Here is a 16,700-nt window from a genome sequence, read left to right on the forward strand (position 1 = left end):
CTTGTGGTGAGAGGCCCAGAACCAAACGCAGGATTTGAGGTGCGGTCTCACCGGTGCCGAGTACAGGGGCAGAATAACCTCCCTGGACCTGCTGGCCACGCTGTTTCTGATACAAGCCAAGATGCCATCAGCCTTCTTGGCCACCTCGGCACACTGCTGGCTCGTGTTCAGCCCGCTGTTAACCTATACACCCAGGTCCTTCTCCACCAGGCAGCTTTCCAGCTGCTCTTCCCCAAGTAGGCTATGTCCACAGCCTTTCCCTCATGCAACAAGCGGGTCACCTTGTCGTAGAAGGCGATCAGGTTAGTTTGGCAGGATCTTCCTTTCATAAACCTGTGTTGACTGGGCCTGACCACCTGGTTGTCTCGCATGTGCTGTGTGATAGCACACAAGACAACTTGTACCATGACCTTCCCCGGCACTGAGGTCAGACTGACAGGCCTGTAGTTCCCTGGATCCTCCATCCCTTCTTGTAAATGCGTGTAACATCAGCCAGCCTCCAGTCAAGTGGAACTTCCCCAGTCATCCAGGACTGTTGGTAGATGATGGAAAGGGGTTTGGCAAGCATGTCCACCAGCTCCCCCAATACCCTTGGATGGACCCCATCCAGCTCCATAGAGTTGTGAATGTCTAATTGGCCAAGCAGGTCCCCTCCTCACAGATCATGGGAACTTTGTTCTGCTCTCCTTCCCTGTCCTCTGGCTTGTGAGGCTGAATACCCAAGGAACATCTTACCTTACTATTAAAGACTGAGGCAAAGAAGGCATCAAGTACCTTAGCCTTGTACTCATCCTTTGTCACAATTGTTCTCTTCGCATCCAATTAAGACTAGAGATTCTCCCTGGTCTTCCTTTTACCACTGATGTATTTGTAGAAAGATTTTTTTATTATCTTTTCAGAATTGGCCAGTCTGAGTCCTAGTTGGTCTTTAGCCCTTCTGATTTTCTCTCTGAATGATCCCACTTCATCCCTGTAGTCCTCCTGAGATATCTGCCTCTTCTTCCAAAGCTCACAGAGTTTCCTCTTTTTTTTGATATCCACCCAGATCTCTCTGCTCAACCAAGCTGTTTTTTTTTTCTTCCCCACCAGCTCATTTTCCAGCACATGGGGCAGCTTGCTCTTGCATCGCCAGTATTTCCTTCTTGAAGAGCATCCAGCCCTCTTTGGCTCCTTTGCCCTTAAGGGCTACCTCCCATGGAACTTTATCAACTAGCCTTCTGAACAGCCCAAAGTCTGCCCTCTGGGAGTCTAAGGTGGCCATTCTGCTAACCCCTGCTTTTAGCAAGTCACTCTAGTCTGCTGTGCTGTACCATATCTTCCTTCACTAGAGCATATTGAAGCTGAAATTTTACTTATCATGCAGTCTCCAGCAGTGACAGAAGACAAGTTAAGCAGCAGACAAAATAAACCCCATATTTAAACATCCTTTTGATAGAACGCAACAAAAGTAGTTTATGACATTTCAGACGTAAGGTGGCACAAGGCCTTCTGTTGCCTATTCTATCAAAGAATTTTTTGCAAGTAGTTGAAGGGCTGATTCATTCTACTTTGGTTATATACCATGGTTTACAAGTAGCTGGAGTGAGAATTAAAGTCCAAATTCGCATACCCAGGGTACAGCATTCAAAACAGAGTGAAAAACACTAAGGAATTGTTGGACTTCCATGGCAGAATTCAAAACAGAACTCGTGTTTCCTCCACAAAATTCCTCAATATATTAGGAAGAAAGGAGCAAGAAGGAGGTAAACTTTCAAAAGACAGAAAAAGTTTTAAAATGTTTCATAATAATACTATATGAGGCTTCTAGTTTGAAGATTTCATGTTTACATTCTCCTATGCAGATGAGTCTACTCAGCCCAAGTTCCCCTGAAACACATTGCCTGTAGCTCACAGTGGTTGTATTCCCCTCCCTGCTCTCCCCAGTGAAACCCAGTCAGGACTTTTGACCATGAGGAAGAAGAGGACTCTGAGGACCCAGAAGACTGAAGCATCTACGAATAAAAAGAATTACCTTTTCAATAACAAAAATAGATTTGCAGTGGAGAGGAAAACATGCTTTGAGCCAAAATCTCAGATTTTCAGTTAGCCTTCTTTACAACTAGAAAATTCCTTTTTATCAGTAGAGCATCAGCAGCTATTCTAACCAAATTTCTGCAATTAATCATAACAACAAATAACAAATTATCTAGCTAGATACTGATATGGAAGTAATATACGATTCTAGAGGAATTACTTTGTAAATGAGCATGTTAAAATATTTCTTCTGCTACAATTTTCAATTTCTCAGCCTGGCAAATTATGTATACAGAGAAAAAATTATAAATTATGGTGTCTAAGTAATTCTGTTGCTCTTTTGATATTTACTGTATATATACAGAAGTGCAAGGAAGTAGAATCATTCAGCAAATCATGCTTAAACTTCGCAGCCAGTGTTCAGTATTTCACGTTAAGCAGTAGCTGCCAAAGAAGTAGTGAGGATATCTACTGACATTTCTATATGTGCATTGGTACGTTTATGCATTTGCTGCTCGGTGGAGGGGTTTTGTGTTGATTTATATCATGTCATTTTTTTTTCAAAATATTGAGAAACTGGTATCATTTTTGGCAAAGTAAAGAACTCTTCATGTTGTCTAAAGCAAGAGCTGAAAATAAAACATAAAAGAAAGAATGTGATATTCAAAAGCTTTAATGGCATGTAAGACAGTACCCAAACCTTCCCACTGTTTATAAGAAAAAAAAAAAAAAGAATGGAAAAAAATTACAAATGCATTCACAAGGACAGTGTAGGACTATTTATTGCAGCAAACATGGGAGTTAATAGCCATCTTATTCCCCAAGCTACTGTTTTGAAAATGCTGTATTCGTGAAGCAATTCCTGAAGTCCCCTACATCTTCTTAAGACAGAAGAGGAGGAGATAAGGGAAATTTCAGCCAGCATCATGACACATAAAAGAAATACAGTAAGTAAAATTAGTAAAATGATACTCCAGGGATTAATATACTGAATAGATACTCACATAGATGTTGGAGTTTTTTTCTTAGAGGATGAGAGCCAAGAAATAGTGGTTCCAAGCTCACAGGATAACATTCATGCTACTCTCTGTGTTATTAGCTCGTATTTCCTTTCTACGTGCCAAATTCAGTTTTATAAAAATGCTCAACTTTTGTTTTCTACTTTCTTCTTCATACTCTCAACGTCACTTTCCTTCTTGTCACCTTTTTGCTGTACTAGTTTCTTCAGATTCTATAAGAGATGGTCAGTAATCATAGAATCGCTGGGTTGGAAAAGACCTTTGAGATCATCGAGTCCAACTGTACCTGTCCAATCAGGAAGAAATTATTTTCTCAACTGAACTAAAAGTTGGAAGCAGTTTTTCCTAGAAAAATGACAAATCTACTCTCAACCAAAAAAACCTGAAAAATAGAGGAAATTAACACAATTATGTGCATTTTTTTCCAACAATAGATTTTTCCTGTTTTTTTCTTTATTTTTTAAAAAAAGATAAGTCCAGCTCATACTCCTCACCAAAGCTTAAGCTTTCAAACAACAAAAAATTCAGTCAGTGCCTACTAATCTCAAAAAGCCTCAATGCCTAAGAGAGTAAAATAAAAGGCTGACAGAAATCCCACAGAACATGAATACGAAAGCTTGCCTCTATGAGAATGTAACCATCTAAAACAGCAAAGTAGCCCATAGCAATCACTCTCCTCCAGTTTCTTTCTGACTGCATAAGGAACCTAAGCCCTTAGCTAAGTATCCTTTCTTCTTCTCCAAGTCTCTCCTCACTGCCTTTCTTTTCCAGAGCCATTTAGTTCCAGATCAAATCTGTTTAAAGAAAGCATGAGGTGGGCTGCAGGGAGGCACACTTTTCTGCCTTCAAAAACCTAGCTAGGACAATATAAGCCTCTTTCTTGTTTAGAACTATTTTCAAAGCTTTATCTGGAAATCAGGATGCGTGGCAATGATAAAAGTGACTCTTTATTAATCTTTTTCCTTTTGTTAAGCCCTTCCCCAACAAAGGTGAAGAGATGCATATGGGAAAAGAAGTTTTATGCTATATGTCTGTGCTCCCTGGGTAGGCAGTGGCTCAAAGCCAACACAGTCACCAAAAGTGGCAGACACTGAATTTTCGCATTCTGGCCTTTTTGGCCGCTGAGGACTGTTTGGCAGGACCCTAGCCACCTCCATGTGCCCTGCTACTCATGGATTTCCAGGTGCGCTCTTTTCATTTGCAGAAGGGTAGTTTCTAGGCCCTAGCATTCCTCCTCTTCCTTCATCCCACATGAGACAGCACTAGTCACATAGAAACCGTCAGAAACAATTTTCAGATTAGAAAGACTTAATTGAAGCATTTACACTCTCCACATTCCTGTTGATGTTGGGACTGCCACCTTCCTAGACTACTTTCAGATTTCATTACACCCATCAGGTTGTTTTTGCATTGGTTGCAATGATGAAATCTTAAAATGTATTTCCATCATTAACAATGTTGCATATATTTGTGGTGTTACTTAGCCTCGCTTTTGTCAAACACAGTTAAAATAACACACACAATCACTGTTATATATTTGTTCCCAAATTATTACATAAGTATTTGACAGTAACAGTTCTTGTCTTTTGCCTTATGTTATCTTTGATGAGAAGTTTGCAATTAGCAAAAGACTTGTGAAAGCAGAGCTATATCTATGCAGCTTCTGAAAAATAAAGCTATAGTAGTACTGATGTGATTCAGCTTCCATTCTGGAGGCTGACAGCTGTGAAACATTCCCTTCAACACAGTGAGAACAAGTATTTCCCTTCTCACTTGTACTGTGTAACCTGGAGAATTAATTTATGATGGATCCACAAATAAAATGGTCAATGGTTCAGTACCAACCAAACAGAAGCAGACACATTTCTAAACCTGTCTGTCATGCTGCTTACACAATCTGTTGATCCATTGAACAAATACATGTTGAAAGATTAGGCGGGAGTTGACTGCCATTCAGCAAGACAAATGTAGACTAGACTCATTTTCCGCTTGACTTAACACTTAAGGATTTGTATTAAAGGGGAGGGAATTCTAGCCACCTAGATATTTGGAATGAGATTAGCCTGTCATGGACCTCACACAGAGGTCCTTACCAGCCCTCTTTCACATACTGAACCATCTGTTTTCTGAATAAAATTGCTTGGCAAGCAAAGTGGTACTCAAGCAGCACTAATTCTGGCTATTCAGGTTTTTTTCTTGGCAGAAAAGAAAAAAGAGAGAAGGATGAAGTTGTATGGAGTACAGCTGTAAATTTAGAGTACTAGCTGGGCTGTTGTAGGCTTTGTTATACCATTGTTTCACAAAAGAGTTGCAGGCTATTGAGCCAGGGAGAAAACTGAAGACCATTAAAGGGGGAAAACTATTCATGCTGCCTAGGGCCATCTCCTGGCATAAAGCAAACCTAGACTTTATTCAGCTTCTTCTTAGTGACAGTCCCTCTGAAAGCAGCGTCTTTCCTAGAGGAAGACTCCATGGGGTTTGCCAGAAAAACCCTTCACCAAAAAAACATACAGGTTTTTCAAAGCTGGGTCTAAGAAGATTTTGTTTACAAGATGATTTGCTGAGATTAAAAGCAGTACCTAGTGGAAAGTGCTTGCAAGACTCATGTTTCCCATAAGAACTGTGGTGTCCCCAGCAAAAAGGGCTACTGAAATTAAAATGGGCAAGTTGACAAGAGCTCCAACATGTTTAAATGATCTCAAGTAATTCATCATAATGAAGCATTTCCTCTTCTGACAAACAAAAAAACTCCAACAAAAGAAGAAAGTTTCCCATTTCTTTTTACAAATTTCTGAGATGTAATCCTGAATATTTCAGGCAAGTCTTCAACAGAGCCCTGAAGAGACTTTGAAGGGACAGTAGAAACACCTGTTTTGTTACGCAGACCTGGCTTTTAGAAACACTGCATAGAAAACGGAATAAAATTCCAGGTTCACTGACATAAATGGCAACAATTCCAACAGTTTCAATGTCTGTATATTTTCAGAAGCTTACAAAAAACATTTTTCCATCAGGTGTCCAAATGTTGAATCCCACATGGTTCTGTGAATGTTTCTTAGTGTATTGATTCCCACAACCCACCCCAAATGTCTATCTTGTGCTCTTAGATCTGGCAGAAATAAGTTATTCAGAGCCTTCCATCGCATGACATCTGAAATGCACTTATGAAGATTTTGTGACAAGTGACAGTTTTCTGAGCATCTTGATTCTAACCTCTTGCTCCATTTCTCAGTCAAGACAGATTTGTCAGAAGCAAGCTGGATATAAATATCATTACACAACTTGTTGTCCTGCAACACTGGCATGTTCCACTGTGTGTTTTGCTACCTCACAAATAAGAACAAACATCTTGCATGCAACAGTTTCTATTTCCCTTTTGTTATTGGGAAGATACTCTTTCAAGTATTTTTTTTTTCCAAAAGATGTACTTACAGTGCTAAAATGTGCTTACCCTAGGCCACATCCTTACCTTTCTTGTATTTTGTCTAATTTACTATTTCTAAAGCAGATTCTGTGGTCTTTAGCATAGTATGCTTTTCTGCTTGTTTCAACAAGTGGAGGTTACTTGATTGCTGATCCCTGCTGGACACTACAGTAATACTGAAAGCAGCATCTTGGAAAACTAAGCAAACCCATTCCACCGTGTAGAGCAAACACTGTTCAAACATTACTATGGTTGATTGAATTTCACTGTCTCATATGCAAACATTAAGTATGCATACTTAAGTTCGAATTCACTGTAGAACTTGAAAACTTTTAGAAAACAGAGATGATTGCTTAATAATCGCATAATACATATGACAATAAAACCAAGTACAACCTCTTTTCCCATGTGATACTACTGCAGTATTCCTACTTTACTCATAATCTGTTCTTCCTTTGATCTTTGACTTGTTGTTGTGGTACCATGTATGTGGCAGACAATTTATGCAGTCCGATGTACTCTTCTGCTTTATTTTCCAGCTGTGTTGATAACACAACACAATGCAATTGGCTGGTTAATGGACTGTGAACAGTCTTGAGATGATGCATTGCTGCATGACTCTTAGGAAGCATATGGGGCACTGCAACTTTCCACCTGACATATTCAACACCATTCAGCATGAAAACACACCAGACTAATGGCCAATAACCAGAGTCTGCAGTGGAAGACAGACAGTTTCACAAAGGACATGTTATTCAGTTGTTGCACTTGTTCTGAGAGGGGGCAAGCAACTGTTTCTAGCACCAAATAGCTTTTGTTAGAATATGATCTGCTTCAGTAAGCAAAGAGAAACTTTATTCTATGACTTCCAATTTATATATATTTATTTGATGTTTTGTCAATGAATTAATTATTTCAAGTTGGGTAGTTCAGAGGACATGATCAATTTAAATGTCATACCCTCATCCAGAATTAATTCCTTATAAGTAAAGAATGACCAGGAAGAAAAAAAAATACAATTCATTCCTTTCAGTTCTTTGTCATGCTGCATTAGACAACATCAGTTGACTTACTCATGTCAGTATTTTTCCTGTACATCCAGGGAATAATCATACTATTTATTGCAAGCAACTTACACAAGCAACTTTGCACAGCTCCAGAGACAGGGCACCCATGACTTCTTTGGGCAACCTGTTCTAGTGCTTCACCACTTGTTTTGTCACCCAGACAGAATACTGGGAGGGAGAGAGAGGGAGAAAGACAGAGGGGAAGAGAATTGTTGAGCAATTTAAATCCTTCACAAAGAAAATAATTGGGCATTTGAAACTAGTTTGGCAGTCCCAGGCTTTTTAACCTAACTGCTAAAATTATACAAGAAAATAAAGCTACAATATGGTTCTAGTGAAATCACTGGAGACAGTTTGCATTTTAAAGAAAATATAAACTTGACCATCTGGATTAAGTTACAGCAGATTGCTGAGTATTTTTCTTCCTTCAGTCACATGTATATGTCTAGCAACATCGTATTTGGCACAGCAGCAACCTGTGACAGGCTCCACGGCTCTTTTGAAAGCCTGCTGGTACCTGCTCCAAACTCGGGCAGTTGAATGGTAATCATGATGATAAATGACAGTAAAGAAAAGCCTCGTTCTATATTTTCTTTTGCTTAAGATAGCCACTACTATTGTTTTTTTCTTTTCTTGATGCCATAATATATATACACTGGATTCAGTATACATATATTATATATATACTCAGCAAGTAATATCTACAGATACATAAGTCAGTATATCAGATCAGTAAGTGTCTAGAATAAGTGTTATACACCATGCAAAAACAAAGACAAAATTAGTATCTACCCTTAACCCCGTCATTCATGAGCTTCTAGGAGTGTAAAATATGTATAGTTCAGAAGAACTCAGAATTCATCACACTTTCTTCACTCTTCTCAAGACAGATGCATGCTCCATTTTTCATCCCTACTGATTTGAAAGCAGGAACAGACAATTTATATTTCTAATATTGGAATGAAAAAAATAACAACACAGAAATCAAGAAACAAAAGTACCAAGACAGCTCATAAGAAGTGCTAAGTGGGGGGAAAAAAGGTTCAACAGCTATTGAAGTATCTCAGTTCTTCCTCTTACATGCAGATGAGGCTCATCTCTCTCAAAACCCTTTCATTTTCCTTCCTGAAACTGGCAGATGGATTTGCCAGCTGCCAAAAAAAAAGGAATTTCACAAGCAGTACCTTACACTGTACACTACACAAAGATTTTGATGCTTCGAATACACTTGAATGCAGCTTTTCAAGGATAACAAAAAAAACCCCTGTTTGAAATACAGGAAAATGAGACTCAAAGTTCTGCCCGGAGAAGGAATCCCACAGTGTTTTAAAATACCTGATTCAGCAGCAGGTAAGCAGCAGCATGAAAAATGTATTTATTATATCTTCAGAATACAGCACAGGTCACCCTTGCTTTCTGTTCACACTGCAGTGACCCCTGAAACTTCTGGAGCAATTTGTTCAGCTGTGTCTACAAGCCACATTACGCACCACATTTCATCTTGTAGGCCACAATTTATCTTACTGTCAATATCCACGCATAGGTTCTAACCGATGGTCATTACAGTTGAAAAACAGTGTTTCTTCTTCACAGGAATTTGCCTTACAATTCATAACTAGCAAACACAATAGGAGTATCTCAATACCATGTACAGTGGCATGTATACAGTGTCTAATTGGACATTGGACACAGAGGAGCTTTCACAAAAGCTGAAGCTCCAAGCAGCAGAGTAGGAGGAGGAGAGCTTAGAGTAGGAGAAGAGTAGCTCTCTTAGGATCTCCTCTGTCCACACTGAATCTGGACATATGCATTATCAGACAGAACCAACAGCAGAGCTGAGTACTCCCAGTTAAGCACGCCCAGAAGAAAATTGTGATGCAAAGATTGCTATCCTTTTGAATCCACACTTTGTATTATTATCACCAGCCAAGCTCATTCCAATACATAGAGTGCTATCATACAAAGAGTTTTTAGGGCAACTTGGACACGGTAAGAACACACAGCAGCTTCCTAGTGCTTTTGCAGCTCACCCAAGAATAAGTACTTCTCTACAAAGTCAGTGCTGCACGCAAGTGCTGTGCTTGCAGTTGAGAAGTCATCTCAGCTACTGCATGGGAGGGAGCAATTTATATACAGAAGAGCTTTAACAGTCCTTAAGGATGGGATCCACAAAGGTATTTTCAAGGTGCAAACTCCTTTTTCATATAACAAAAGGAAAAAAAACCTGACAGGATTATACAGCCCACTCAAGACTGAGTCATATCCACGGAGGAGTTAAAACTACCGTTTCTTTTTCCCCACATAAGGTTGTCTTTTCCAGCTCCTCTTCCCCCTGCCTGGTTACCATCTTCATTGCTGTTTCCTGATGTCCATCTTTCTCCTCTCCTTCTACTTCATCTCATTTGCCATTATTAGTGGATGTAAGTTACGACTTGTTCCACTCCAGTAGATGAGCAATATATAATAAAAATTGTGTACAACTGGAACAATAAAGAGGAGGAAGACAGTCTCTCTTCTCTCCAACGGAGAAAGACCAGCTCACTGTCAGGCACTGAAATGTGTTGTACAGTAAACTTCTGGTATATCAGTCGTTGGAGTTACGCAGAGCTCAACTGGACAACCAAACAGGTCCTAAGCAACATAGCTTAACTTTGAACTTGGCCCTGTCTGCGCAGCTGTTGCTCAAGACATACAGATATCCCTTCTGACCTAAATCTTATTCAATGACCCAATGACAGCCTGCATGCCTGAGAATTTCCAAGTTACATCAGTAACTTTAGTAAGAACTGGTGTTGTGGGAAGAGGAGCTAGCAGGAGGTCATAAGCCTTTACAATAAACACCAACATAAGGATTATGTTTCTTCCTTGGTTTTACTGAAGTGGTCATGAATAGACACTAGGAAGAAAGAACAGGAAGATATGAAGCTAGAGGCTTACACTAAATAAATAGGGTAGTTTTATGGGGCAAATACTAAAGAAGTGGCTGAAACATTCTAGCAAAGTGGCTGAAAGATTATAGCAAAGCTGGCATAGATGTATCATTTAGGAGACCTATGGTGGATGTGCAGGTGTCATACTCCCCTTGGTAGAGCAAGCAGGTCTACCACCCAGGAGAAATGCTTTTTTTCCAGTTGTTTTTTGGGTTTGGATTTTGGTTTCTCATTTTTTTTCCCCAACAGATTTCCTGCTGGATGACTGAATTATGAGATGACCTCCTTCCATCTGCAGTGGGAAATCAAGCACATATTGATTGCACAACATTACACTGATTGCAAAGCTAACAGGAATGACAAAACAGCTCCTTCTTCTAGTACAACATGATACTAAACACTGTAGACTCCAAAACCCAGCAGACTGGGTTTTAATATCATTTCTATCTAGTTTAATCTAAAGATGTCACTACTGAATTACCCATTAGTACAGAACAGTCCAGCAGCCCAACTCATTCATCACACTGGTTCCTCAGGCCTGGATAAGAGAGAAATAGATATTTTGCTTGTGTGCAATACCAAGACAAACAAAAACCAAGCGGAAAAAAAGAGTAGAAGGGTTACAGATGTTATGCAGGCCTTTCAAATCCTCCCCATCTCCAATTAGAGACTTTCAAATAGGATTTTTTTTCCTTTAAAAAGCAGAAAACTACAACAGAAAATAATCAGTGAAAATAAAATCAAATTAAAAGTCTTCTCCTAGGAGGGAAACTTGATTGCTATAGGATACTTAGACAATTGCTCGAAGCTGAAGCTGTTCCTATTGTTTAATTTCTGTTTTCTTTCATTTTGCTTTTATAGCATAAGTTTCTTCACATTGGCATAGCAGCAAGCTACCTCCCAAGGAGCTGGAGAGACGGTCAAATAACTGGCAATGTTTTACTTTTGATTGAATGTCTTGCCTGAGGCATATTTTCAGGCTTTTAATGAAATGGGAAATTGCTATGATAAGCCTCAGACTTTAAGGCAGTAGTGTAGTGGGGAAGACACTTTGCTACAGCAGATGTTGTGGAACATTTCAAAGCAACATCGCAGAACACTGTTCAGGTTCCTGCAAGAAGCTTCTGTCACTACATATGAGATGAGGAAGCTCCCTCCCCCCCAAATATAAAACCTCTTCCGCAGGATTTCTATACTATGAGCCCTAGAAAAGTAACAGTGATTTATGAATGATACCTGCAATTTTCTGTATTATTTGCCACTTTGCAAAGTTTAGAGAGCAAAGAATTTTTGGTAGGATTGACAAAGTTTGGGTTTTTTTTATTTTGCTTTGGAGGCGCATGCCATACAATATTCAGTACTTTGTGATACTGGCCTGTATTAGTTCTGAAACAAGAACTATTAATGTCACATTATGATTGTTCATAATGCAAAAGACAGAGACTTCATCTAGGCAAATAAATCATCCATTTTCTGCCCTGTTTCCAGATTCCAAAGTCTCCAGGATGACTGATCAAGAGTTAATCATCAACATACTTGCTGGGAATTTTCAGTCTTTTCTGGATATTGTGTTCCTGAACAGAAAGTTGAAATTTTCTGAAATTTTTGGGGAACAGAAAGAAGGAACACTGATTGTACCTATATACAGTCTATTTTCACTAGAACAATTCTAAGCAAGCTGGCTCAAACCAGAACATTGAGGTCTCTGCCAAAAGTACATTACATTTTAACCACAGCAGCTAGCCATTGCCTGGTTGGCTAGGACCATTTCTTAGGAAATGACAGACAGATAAACATTTGCTTGGGCATTTGCTCTTCCATGGCCTTCTTTCTTGGGGGTGGTACCAAGAAAAAAATCAGACCAACCAACCGCATGACCTAACTTAGTTATATTTCGTTCAATAACACAAGTGTAATATTCCGACCAGATCTCTTCAATCAAGTATAAAGTATTGGCTTACCTTTCTGGTGTTACATCTTCATTGCTGCTGAAGTGTGCTATTTCTAAAGTATCTCCATTTCCTCTGTAATTGGAGAAGTCTTCCCTGCTGGCAGAAAAATAATGTTCCTTTCCAATCCAGAGTGAACTTTCTTTCCAGTAAACAAGCCCCAGATAAAACAGTTCTTCGTCCTGGCTGGGGAGAGGTGGTAGAGCCAGTGTGCAATTCTTCAAATCTGCTGCAGAGCAGCTTGCTGCAGGGAGGTGAGGGAGATGACAAGTTCATTGTTAATTTAGTGGACACCTCACAAATGGAAGCAGTCACAACAAGCAAAACACCTGATACCACCCCACAACCTCTGTCTTCCAGATTTTTTTTGACCACCTTTAACAAGCCCAGTTCACAAGCAACACTTAGTGATGGAGCTGTAAATTATTCATTCATAAATTCATTAGCTCATCTTCACCTACAACAGATTTACATATAATACATCTTTTTACCCTGCTTTCCCACCACCCACACTCTCGTCCTCTAAATTTCTCCTGGTAATCCTTCTGCCAGCAGGCCCCAGATGCCAGAATCCCCTTCCTCAGATCCTTACCCAGCACCCCAGCTCCAGCCCTCTCCCCAGCAACAGAGGCAAGCTTGAGACATCACTATTCTCCATCATCTTGTATGCACACTATTGCTCACTTCCCCCCTTCACCAATGTTACTTGATGTCCACCAGAAAATGGCACCTTGGGCCCCTTCAAACACTTGACAGCCCTGTCCTTCAGGCCACATGCTTCATCAGCCTCTCCCACCTCATGGTTCAGGGCTAATGAGAAAAATCTGGTCAAAAGAGAGGCTTTCCATTCTTCACCTTCTCCTCCCTATTTCAACATTCCTCCCATCCCAGCACTGAAAGCTTTACGAAGGGCTGTGGTCACGCTATATGCCTGCTTAGAGCCTTTTCATAAGAAGAAAGCTGAATCGTTATTAAAAGTATAAAGAAAAGCTTTGGAATATTCCATAGAAAAATAAGCGCATCTGGAGTATTGGTAAGGCATGTTGCAATAGAAATGGTATTTTGGTAGAGCCCAAACACCAGCAAAAGCCACTCATGAAGAACTTGAAAAAAAAACTTGTGGATTGTTTTGATGAACAACCATGAATATGATTACGTGTACAATAAATTATTTATAATTAAAAAATTTCTGCTGGTGCTAGAAAAAAGCAGAACATTTGATATTCAACAGGATGCTGCAGTAAATTAGAATTATATTATGACATCTGGAATATTGGAAATTTGAACAAAGACTGGCAGAAAAAGCTGTATTTTCCTAGTGTGCAAATGAAGGCATTATTATTTTAAAATTAAAAAATCAGGTCAGGCTGATTAAAGAACTCAAATTTTGGGTTTTTTTTGTTTTGTTACTTGCTGTATTTATCCAATATAAAAAACATGGTCTGACCAAACTCGGACTGATACAAGCTTAGACTCACAATAGCTCTTTGAACTAATTACAGAAAAAGAAAGCAAGTACAGCTTAGTATTCCACCTTTTGCTGGAGCTCATATGCTGTTAGAGGACAAAAGGTGCTACTTATAGATTACATGTCTTTTCCAGTCACTAAGTGTTGGCTGAGAACTGGTTTGTCTGATTTTTTCCCCAACCAACCCTTTCTTATACTATACAACTATCCATAGCAACTTGCAACTCTGAATTTGTGACAATTTGTGTCCAAAAATTATTTGTTACCTCCCTGATCTCTGTAGAACAATGGGCTTGACCTTATTAAAGCCAGAGTAGATAAAGAGGTAGCAATGTTCATAATCCTATCAGGCATGTGAAATTAATTTCTGGATACTATATCACTCAGTTTAGTTTGTTTGCTAAAAGAGAAGTCAAATCCAGTGATCAGCAGAGCCAGTTTCTCTGTGCCCTTTAAAGAAGGCAGATTTTGTGTGTCTTCTAAATGTTTTTTGCTCATTCTAATATAGTTACTGCACTATACAAAGCCCCCACACTTGTTACTGAATGGCAATGTTTATTTTAATAATGAAATTACTATGTAACACCTTGGAAGATGAACAAATATTATATATATACACAGAATGAAGGCTCAAGCACCACAGCTCTTCTGTTGCTGTATTTATGTTTTACAAGAAAAGACACACAGCACTAAACTGCGTAACTTCCATAAAAGGTGCTATAACTGATTTAGAAAGACAATGCCTCAACAAATTAGCAATTCGGATCGACATAAGTGCACATGCATGATCATAAGCATTCAAAACAGGGCCCTGGAGAGCCCTGTAACGGGAAGTACTCTTGATCCCCTTCAGGTGTGCTTTTAACTCCAAGCAACACCTGTTCTGTTATGCTGCCCTATGCTTGGGTCCCTCTGCCTCAGCTCGAGAAGGCAGGCCTCTAATTTTTCCTAATCAGTTGTGTGAGTGTTAGTAAGCTTTGTCAGATCGTTTACATCAGTGGACACTAATACAATAGGAAACAAACGTACTGACTTCACTTAGATCCCTAGGCAGCTGTCAGATATCAAGAGATCTCAGCTGAGTTTGAAAACAGCAATGCTCCTGATTGTAAAATGACTTTTTCCCCGCCTGTGCCCTCCACATGCTCACTTTTGATCAATACATCATTCTGATTCACACACATATCCTCCTCACGAGGCTTTGAACCAACTAAGTATAACTGTGCAATCAAAGAAAAAGATGCCATTTATTTTTTATGTAACTAACAAATTATATATATCCCCTCTCTCAGGATTGATGGAAAAGTTGGCTGCTATTGAAAGACCCTATAAAACTGAAGGAAAGTACAGGATTAGATAGGTAGCTTTAGCAGAAATGACATGCAATGAGTTTCAACCCCTATCACACCATAAAGAATACATGGGAATTTGTTTAGGCAAGATGTGGATAAGTTTCCTAGTGGCAAGAAATTTAATGCTAAAATCTATCAGGAATAACATGTCTCATGATTTTTACACTCAGCAGCTATAGCATAAATCAGTTCCATTTCACTGTAACTGCTCTAAAATCAATTGTTTATTATGGATATATACATAGAACAAAATAGCCAAAAAGTTGTTCCTATTCTGACCAAGGCTAGACACCAAGCAGAGGAAATTATCTTTTTTAGGGGTTTTTTGAGATTATCTTCATAAATTATTTTTTAGTTTTGTCACTAAACCTTTGAATTTCATTTAAATATACCATTTAAATACATGGTAGCTTTTGTCCACCTGTACAATGAAATTTCTGGATAAAACTCTTAACACCGCATCTCCGATCTTCCAGTAGGAAGAAGGGGGCAGTAAAAGCCATCCTTAAATCTTAAGCTTCCGGGAGCAGGCTGGCTACAAGCATAGGGAGGATAACAATTTGTACTCCCCTTCAACCATACATAATACAGTCTTCATTCAGCAAATAGCAAAGTAGTTTCAGACCATACCAAAGGTCAGCTTTTGCTGCTCTGGAAGGATCAGTGTTGTGCTATCCTACATTTTTTCCAGAGCCTGGAGATGCAATTTCCTACAATCTGTAGGCAATTTCCCACCAACTTTCTTGGGGAGCTAATAGGCTGTGACAGGAGATGGAGCTAGCAAGCAGCAAGAGGCTTCAGAAAAGACAAATTGCATCTCTGTCACCTAACTGGGCAATCTGGAAAGACAGAATATATAGCTTTGCAGTCTTACTGGGCCCCATGCTAACAGCAAATCGTTCAAGCTGCTATCTGAATTTCATATTCTTTTCCTTTTGAATTTGTTATCACCATTGATCACTTTGTAGCACTTTTTCTACAAATGACACAGACACAGATCATGAATGATTACTAGTTTAGCTGCCTTTTAACTAGAAAAGCTTTGCTAAACATTATTCACACTCAGAAACAGCAAAATATACAGTCTCACTATCAAACACAGTGACATTTTTTATTATCTTCATATTTGTCCAGGTACAAAGCAGATGCCTACAGAAAAGGATTAATTTGTAAGCTCAATTCAAATTAATTACACAGTGAAAACTATGGGAACATTTAAAAAAGCTACTACAGTGAGTACATCTGTTGTGGTAACAAAGTCCCACTGATCATAAAAAGCACAAAATGAAAGCATAAAAAAACCCGAACAGTGCTTGAAACCCAAAAGGTTAAACTCAATAGTCCATGATCATTTAAAAAAATGTTCATATGACCATTTACCTTACAGATTTTAAATTATTTAAAGTGCATTAAACTAGTAACGTTCTAAGAACGCATCACCACATCCACTTTAACAGAAAAGAAACTGATTTAAAGCT

The 16,700-nt window shown here is 39.1% G+C and overlaps 1 long non-coding RNA gene across 1 annotated transcript in view; it reads right to left on the bottom strand.

Annotated features, from left to right (window-relative positions):
- The window catches only part of LOC128850549 (uncharacterized), an 80,790-nt gene extending 68,008 nt beyond the window's left edge, over nucleotides 1–12,782 (bottom strand). Inside the window, exon 1 of the long non-coding RNA XR_008447983.1 lies at nucleotides 12,415–12,782. This is a non-coding gene — a long non-coding RNA (uncharacterized LOC128850549). The remainder of the gene's footprint in view (nucleotides 1–12,414) is intronic.
- Nucleotides 12,783–16,700: the final 3,918 nt, after the last annotated feature.

The sequence above is a fragment of the Cuculus canorus genome, chromosome Z (assembly GCF_017976375.1).
Source record: "Cuculus canorus isolate bCucCan1 chromosome Z, bCucCan1.pri, whole genome shotgun sequence".
Classification (NCBI taxonomy): Eukaryota; Metazoa; Chordata; class Aves; order Cuculiformes; family Cuculidae; genus Cuculus; species Cuculus canorus.